This window comes from Rhea americana, unplaced genomic scaffold, assembly GCF_003343005.1.
Source record: "Rhea americana isolate MKP2758 unplaced genomic scaffold, rheAme1 scaffold_1, whole genome shotgun sequence".
Taxonomy (NCBI): Eukaryota; Metazoa; Chordata; class Aves; order Rheiformes; family Rheidae; genus Rhea; species Rhea americana.
This window is the reverse complement of record NW_028185038.1, coordinates 7,095,006-7,102,889: the sequence shown is the minus strand read 5'-3', so window position 1 is coordinate 7,102,889 and position 7,884 is coordinate 7,095,006.

Sequence of the window (7,884 nt, the reverse complement as noted above, 5' to 3'; positions counted from 1 at the left end):
TGGCTGCGACCTCGCCGCCCCGCTCCGGCCGCGGCCGGCGGGAGCTGCCGAGGAGCCTTCTCGGAGGAGCGCGTACATACTGTTCAGTCTTTCCTTACCTGCTTAAACATGCAACGCCGAGGAAAGCGAAGGGCAACGCTACGCACCTATGACCCAAAAGAATAAGTACACGGCAACAGTAGGAAGCRTAAGGCTATCTGGAGGACTTATAAGGGAGAACACATTTATATAGATTTTGCCTCAAGTTTCGGTGAGAGATGGCCACCTCGTCGGGGCAGAAATCCCACCGAGTTCRGCGGCTGAGCTCTGCAGGCCCTGGGAGGCGAGCCACGCGGGTTCGGTGCGGGCGCTCGCCATCAGTGCGTCGCCCTCCTGCCCTGCGTGAGGCGAAGGAYGGGCAACACGACCAAGCTGTCTTGCTCCGCACGGGGAAAACAAGTATATCTTAGTTGCTTGTGGTCGAGCAGCTCTGCTGACCTGCACCGCTGGAAAATCCCAGCTTGTGCCTTCCTTTGGACTCTTCTCACCTCTGATGTTCCCTGATCATTTATTTCCTCTCCTGTCGGTGTGTCTGAGGCTAAGCTGGCCTTCTTGTACCTGTGACTTTTACTCACGTTTTATTAAACACAAGTGTATACTGACTGAAGCTTTTGCTGCTTTTATGTGCGTGTAAGGCCTGCTAAATGAGCTGGATAACGCAGCTACTCCCCATAGCGCCGCTCGATGCCCACTGACGATCGGCAGCCGTTCGTGCCCGTCCGTAGAGGTTTGCGCGAGCCGCTGGGTAGGTGCGCCCACGCCGGCAGCAACYGCACCGTGCAGCTGCGGCGAGCACGTCCGTGTAGGCAGGGCTGCCCCGCGGGGCCGCGCAGCTCCGGTGTGTCACCAGCACTAAGCACCACAGCTCCGGAGACTTCTTTGGTAAATACATTTTGTCTATACTACMAATATAGATGCTGATATTTGGAGACTGTGCTAAAGACAGCTGACATCTGTGTAATGTGCAGTTTTTAATTTGATGGGGAAGTATCTCTTTTATGGTAGAACAACTACTGAAGAATTAGCTGGTTGTTGAAATATTTCATTTTTGGCATTGTTAGAAGTCTTTATGTAGCACCCATTACCATTACCTACTCTGCAATGTCAGTCTGCATAACAAGACAGAAATCCTAGTTCAGAGTTGYTCTTTGACAGAATGAGAATTTTAAACCAGTTTCCTGTTTCAGTATCCACGTGAGCCAACGAGGATCTCAGTCTAGTCCTGCTGCTTTGGTAGGTTTTGATCTTTCCATGTCTTGTGCACACAAATGCATTTAAACCTAGGATCAGCCCCACTGGGCCACGTGTGCTCTAAGAGTTATGTAAACYCAGAACAGAGATCTGCCTGACTCTTAATATGCCATGGACACRCTAATGTGCTTAGAGGGCTGATGTTCAGATTCTGCAGACGTTGGAGGCTAGAAGTAATGAACAGATGGGAAGGTACCAGCCATCTGTGCATGAAGTAGTTTTGCTTGACACATAGTCCTAAGAAAGGGAGTTTTAATAATTTTATTTTCTCCTCCAGTGGCAAACATTCCTTGTATTTTTACTGCTCAGACTGGTGCTATATATTGTCCATTATATGTGGAAATGAAAAAGATTTAGGAGCTTCTTTGTACTACAGAGAAGCACAGATACTGAGGAGTTGCAAACTGGAGTTATTCTTKAGTCAGTGCATTTTATTTCTCATATTGTTATCTAATAGCTAAACAGAAACCTTTTTTTTATTTGAAGGGATTTTGGGGGCATATCATTTTATTAAACATTTAGAAGGATATGCTCCTTAACTTAGCTTAATGTGCTTAATGCAACAACCTATATCTTAATTATAATCACACAGTTACTATTTCTTGAATTGTATTCACAGTGGTGCATTTCCCTTGGAGATAGCGTATGTATTAATCACGGGCAAGAAAACTCAGCTAGCTCAATTAGAAAAATTCCCTTGATGAAAGGCTGCAACAGAAGTTTATCAGTATTTTGTTTAGATCTCCAAACTATAGAATTAATATCATATTCACAAAGTGTAGTTTAGTAGGTTGACATAGGCTGTGTCAGGACAAGATACTGTCTTYACCAGTAACTGAAGCCGTATCTAAAATAGGCAAAAGTAAAAAATTTAATAGGTAAAATTTTTATAGCTTTTATAGCTGAGCTGTCTTGATTGAAAATCCTTCTAGATAGCAAAATAAAAAACATTGTGCCATCTCTAGCTCAATCTTAGAACATCAAGTTAAAGCCCAAAATCCCTTTAGGGACTTTGCTTTGCTATATACTAGACAATGTTTACTGTTAAGWGCAGATGCAGTTTATAGTAGCAAAAAGCACACTTGCTGGAACAGCCTGGGCTTGATCTCTGAGTGAAATAAACCATCCCAGCAAAGGCATTTTCACCACTTTATATTATCTATACTAAAATTTTTACTAGTATAGAAATGTTGCACCAAATGGAATCCTACTCCTAATGGAAACTCCTAGGCTAGCAAAAGCCTCTCTGGTAAAATTGGCCCTTAGCAGAAGAAAATCAAAAAGCCTAAACTAGCCTCCTAATGGAAAGGAAACCATACCTGAGTCATCCACACTGTTTTGGAGGGAAGTTACTTCACAGCAATGTTTAATTAAAACATACCTAAGCATAAAATATTTATCTAATCTTGACATGACCCTTGAAAAAAACAATGCTTAGGAAAAAGTAGTTAAGATAATATTCTCACTGGACTTTAAGGCTTATTATTGCTTTAGATAGCAGTTCTTACTCAGTTGCTACATGCACATCAGAAGCCCAGTGGCTGAAGTGTGTTCCAGTAACTAGAAAGAAAAAGGATTGAGGAATAATAAGAGAAGAGAGGTCTAATAAAAGCAAAAGAGCTTTTTCTGTTTAAATGATATCATTAAATCCYCTTAGTTGACATATAATCAATATACTATACTTAACGAAATAATGACTGTAAATTTGATGTTCACCATTACAAATCCCAGCCTCTAACATGATAAAGTGATACTGTAAAATTTGACAATCTTTGGGATCATGGGGAAGGAACTTAGTGAACTACAGAGGAAAAAAAGCAAATTGTGCTTCCAGATATTATATGAAAAACTCATTAATATCTCTAGTACCTCTTTAGCTTCTGCTTAGGAGACATAATTGAGGCAAGGAGTAACTGGAACCATTACAGATATGTTTAGGCTGTGTCTATACTACTAATGGGTCAGGAGCATTCTCCAGCCCTGAAGCCAAATGGTACAATGTGTGTAATTTCATACAAACAAACTTTCCTACACTGAAAAGCAGCTGGCTGCATCAAAATTGCCTGTTGAAAGWGTTCCTTGGCCCACACTAATCCCCTAGCCATGCTGAAGCCCTGTCTGAGAGAATGCTAGTTGGCTTGAGCCAAAACTGAGGCAGGAATTTTGCTAACAATTTAATGGATATTAGTGATTGTGTAGCAGTGCTCAGGCCCATGCYCTGGTTTACTGGAACAGATCTAGCCGTAGACAATACCTGATTTTGAGATTTAACTGTGTATCTCAGGAAAAATTAAAATATGTTAAAAATTGCCACATTTGTTTCCAACAACAACAAAGCTTGGCAATTTCCATGTAAGCAAGCACTATCACGAGATGAGACTGTTTTAGTCAGTACCTGATTATATTGCATAACACTTTTACAAAATAACTATGTTTAATATTTATTTAGGAACTTCAATTACAGTGTTACAGTGTCTAAAAGGCCTGATGAGATTCAGGCCATTTGTGAGGGGTACTGTGCAGCAGGAGAACAATCCTCACTCTTTTGCAATTGAATTTGTAATTAGGGACAAGACACAAAAACRGGTTTAATTAACAGCAAGAAGACATTCAGGATGTATGAGGGAGAAAAGGACAATAAGAATACAAAGGGTAGTTCCTAACACAGGTTTTTATGAGTGTTTTAATTTTTGGTTATGAATTAGAAATCATAGAACATTGTGCTGCTTTCATTGCAGGCAAGATGAAAACAAGCTGTTTTCTGTCTCTAAATGTCATCTCTGAAATGTGAACCTCTAACATTCATTTTAGGCACTAAAATGGATTGAGCTTGCAAGTATCCTTTATTTAAGTGAATATTTCTTATCCATAGTACAACTGCTTCAGTATGAATGTCTGTRATTGCTAAGATCTTAAATACACCCACTCTGATTTCTGACATGACCAGATCACTGGCTRTATATGTCATCAACCTTATTCTCTTGCCAWTTATACCTTTACAGTTCCATTTTATGTGACTGTAAGAAGTATTCAGCCCTCGCTCTTGTGCGTTTATTCAGCACAGAGCAGATCGGTTACTGTGAGGCAGATACGTGCATCTGACAACCCYGATGCTGGGTCCTGGCAGGGAGGTGAAGGGCTTGGCTACTTGAGGTGGGCTGGCTGTGTTCATGACTGTGAATGTAACCCTTTGGCAATGAGTGCCTGTTGTGTGAGTCCTCTATAATGTGGGAGAAAATCTGACTTGCCAAGACATTGCTTTCTTGTTCAGCRTATGGTCAGYCCRCTAAAAGAGAGGGCTYGCTGCACTGGCAGTACTATAAAGCRTTTGGAGAGGGACAATATAGCAAGTGTTGGGGAAGGAAAGGAGGCATGAGATTGTGGAAGGCTATACCCTGATATGCTTCCTTGTGGAAGTATGCTGGCTGATTTGAGGTATTCCAGGCTAAGTACATCTGTCAAAAGAGTATCTAGACTGTCTGAAGAGGATGCTAAAAGTGTGCACAGTTTAGAGGCTTCAACAGCAGTGTCCCCAATMGACTGCTGCTGATGATTAGCAGGTCAGGTCAGCTATTTATTCTGTATAATTTGTAGAAGTTGCCCTAGCATTTGTAACAGAGAATATAAACTGTCTCTTCCTCATGTTTGAAATCTTATAGATAGCCTGTGTTGGAGGTTCGTAGATCTGTATTTCTTGYTAAACTGTCTTGCATCCATTCTAAGAGCCTAGGATAGGAACAATGTCTTTGAATTCATTGTCTTTTCTCATTTTTAAGTTAAAAGTCAGTGTAATACCTTTGAAGACAATGCAATATAAAACAAACAATGGTCGTGAAAGAACTGGTGCCATCTTTTTCTCACATACTTTTAGAGCACTTACAGAAAGATAATGTCACATAGAAACATRCAATTAGGTTTAGCTCAGTTGGTTAGAGCATGGTGCTGCTAATGTCAAGGTTGCGGGCTCAGTCCCCGTACGGGGTACGCTGAGGGTTGGACTAGATGATCTCCTGAGGTCCCTTCCAACCTTATGATTCTGTGATCATATCTAAACAGGCTGCTTCAGAAAGAAGAGAACTAAGGAAACTTGGTTTCCCATTCATTTTTTATTCGCTATTCTGAAGTCTGATACAGTCAGTGCTGCTGTCTGAAACCTCCTCCCTCCATGCCTTCCATGACATTGTTTAATCCAGTTAGGCAAGCTGACTGGCCAGCAAGTGCCCATGGGCCAGCTGGCCAACTGGCTCATGCTAAACATGATGCACATTGTTTTATACCTGCTTTTTCCATACGTAAGGAATTAGAGTCTCCTTCCACTATCTAGCTACTGATGTTGAAGAAAATTATAGGAATTTAATTACTTTTGGCTGCATTAGGCTTGCTTCTAGGGTGCACTCCTGCAAGCTCRGAGGCCTTGGTCAGGATATGTCAGGGTCTGATGCCTTTTGGAGCATCATGTAGATCCCAAATTTAGTTTTCCTTTCTATGAAAATACAGAGAAAGGAACAGGTGCATACATATGTTTATTCACAATTCAAATATCACTGAAATTGGCCAGTTAGCTTGAAAATAGTTCGTCACGGACTGACAGAAGGATGGACACGGAGCATGGTATCACATGAAACATCACTCAAATCAGCTAATGCTGGCAGTATTGTGACGGAGAACTTTTGTATAATTTTAACTGAGTTAGTTTTTACATTATAATTAAAAATATATCATAAAATGGAAAACAAGGAAGAACAACAACTTTTCAAAATCTATAAAGTTACTATAGGGAAAGAGTTAGGAGTAAGAAAGAAGGTGTATAAAAGTGGGATAAGTCTGAGTTTCCTTGAGACTGCTTAYAAATGCTCAGAACCAACGATCATCTTTTTTCCTGCTTGTGCAAACTGTTTTTGCAATTTTATTATACATGCATCCTAGAAAGGTAGGACCAGAAGAGGCTTTGAGAAATCTTGCAGTGCAAACCACTACATTCAGCGAGGATCTTTCATGTACCACTGGAGTGCTACAACCATCAGCACAGCCCCCGGGGCATGTCAGGTGCTACAGGGAGCTGCTTCAAGCGCTGCTGCTGTGGCACTGACGGGATCGGCTGTTTCCCAGCCTGTGACTTCACTGCTGAATTACAGGGCTGAAATGAGCCTGAAACCTCTCCTCTTCTTCCTCTGCAGCTCCCGCAAGGGCAAGGGAAAGGAAATTCACTTTGATTCTAACAGCTGGCACTGAGTAGAGAAGAAGGTTATAAATAAAGGTAAATAAAGAATGGGGCACGTAACTAAAGCKCTGAAGGTCATTTTTTGGTGTGCCGCCAGATGAGCACTACTCCCACTGGCATTTGACACTCAAAAGAGGCTCATTTAAATTGGGATTCARGAGGATCCTCTATTTAAATCCTGTCTGACCTACTGACAGGCTCTACGAATACGCAGAGCTCCATCCTTCTAGAACATGCAGAGCTCCAYGGGTCAAATTGATCCTCGCTGCAGCTACCTTGACTACAAAGGAATTATTCTGGGGTGAACTTGGTTCCTTAGATATCGGTCAACACAGCTGGTTCACTGAGTAAACGAAAGAATGAAAGCATAGATATCACTGCAAAGCAGATRCATCTGAACCGAGTCATTCAGTTTGGGCAAAACTAGAGAAGGACTGCACGCATTACTTAAAATGCATACATAATTGTTGATAGTGATTTAATGACAATGTAAACTATGAAGGTAACAGTGATTTTCTTTGAGGTAATTRCTACTATCATTGTCTTTTTTGAAGGGGGTATAATTATCATGCACATTAAAACTTGAGAGTAGATTGATGCTTCTTTAAGTATGCAGATTTAGAGATACATGTTTTTCTTCAAAAATATTTTAAGTGACTCAAGAATACAGCRCAATGCCACACAATGGTCTCTTCCATACAAAATGCTTTTAAAGTCAGATAACAAAGTAGCAATGTCAACTAATAAAAGATAATAACTGTTATTAAAAATGCTTAAGCAGCATAAGGAGAAAAAATATCTGTAAAATGAAAACAGAAGTTGCATGTAAAAATCGTAACTTTTATGGATTTTGAGGTGGATTAAAAAAAAAAAAAGTGACTTCCTCCATGCCACATGCAGTGAGAGACTGGTATTCTCTTATTGATATTTAATTCAGGTATTTATATTTAATCATAAAAGTACTAGAAAATTCAGCTATTCTCCCAGTTTTGCTGAGGATCCACAGGGACCTCTACAAAGATAGAAGTAAGTTTCCTCAGAGTGGAAATGAAGGAGTTAGGATCATGAGCATGTTTGCAATCCTAGTTGAAGGAACACCAAATCCTGGTGTCTGTCACACGAGAACTTTGGGGAGTTTAGAAAGTCAAGGTAAAGAGATCTAGACAACATGGTGGTTTATACATCCCAGTGTAATGTTTGCTTATTTTACAACAGTATGACAGCTTTGGCTCACTGAGTTTATGATTCGTTCCTACCCTGGATGATTTTCTGAGAGCCTGCTACTTACTCAGTAACACTTCATGATTTACAGAGGTGGTTTACATGGTGGTTTACAGAGCAATAGCAACAGATGGTCTCCGTCACAGAAAAGA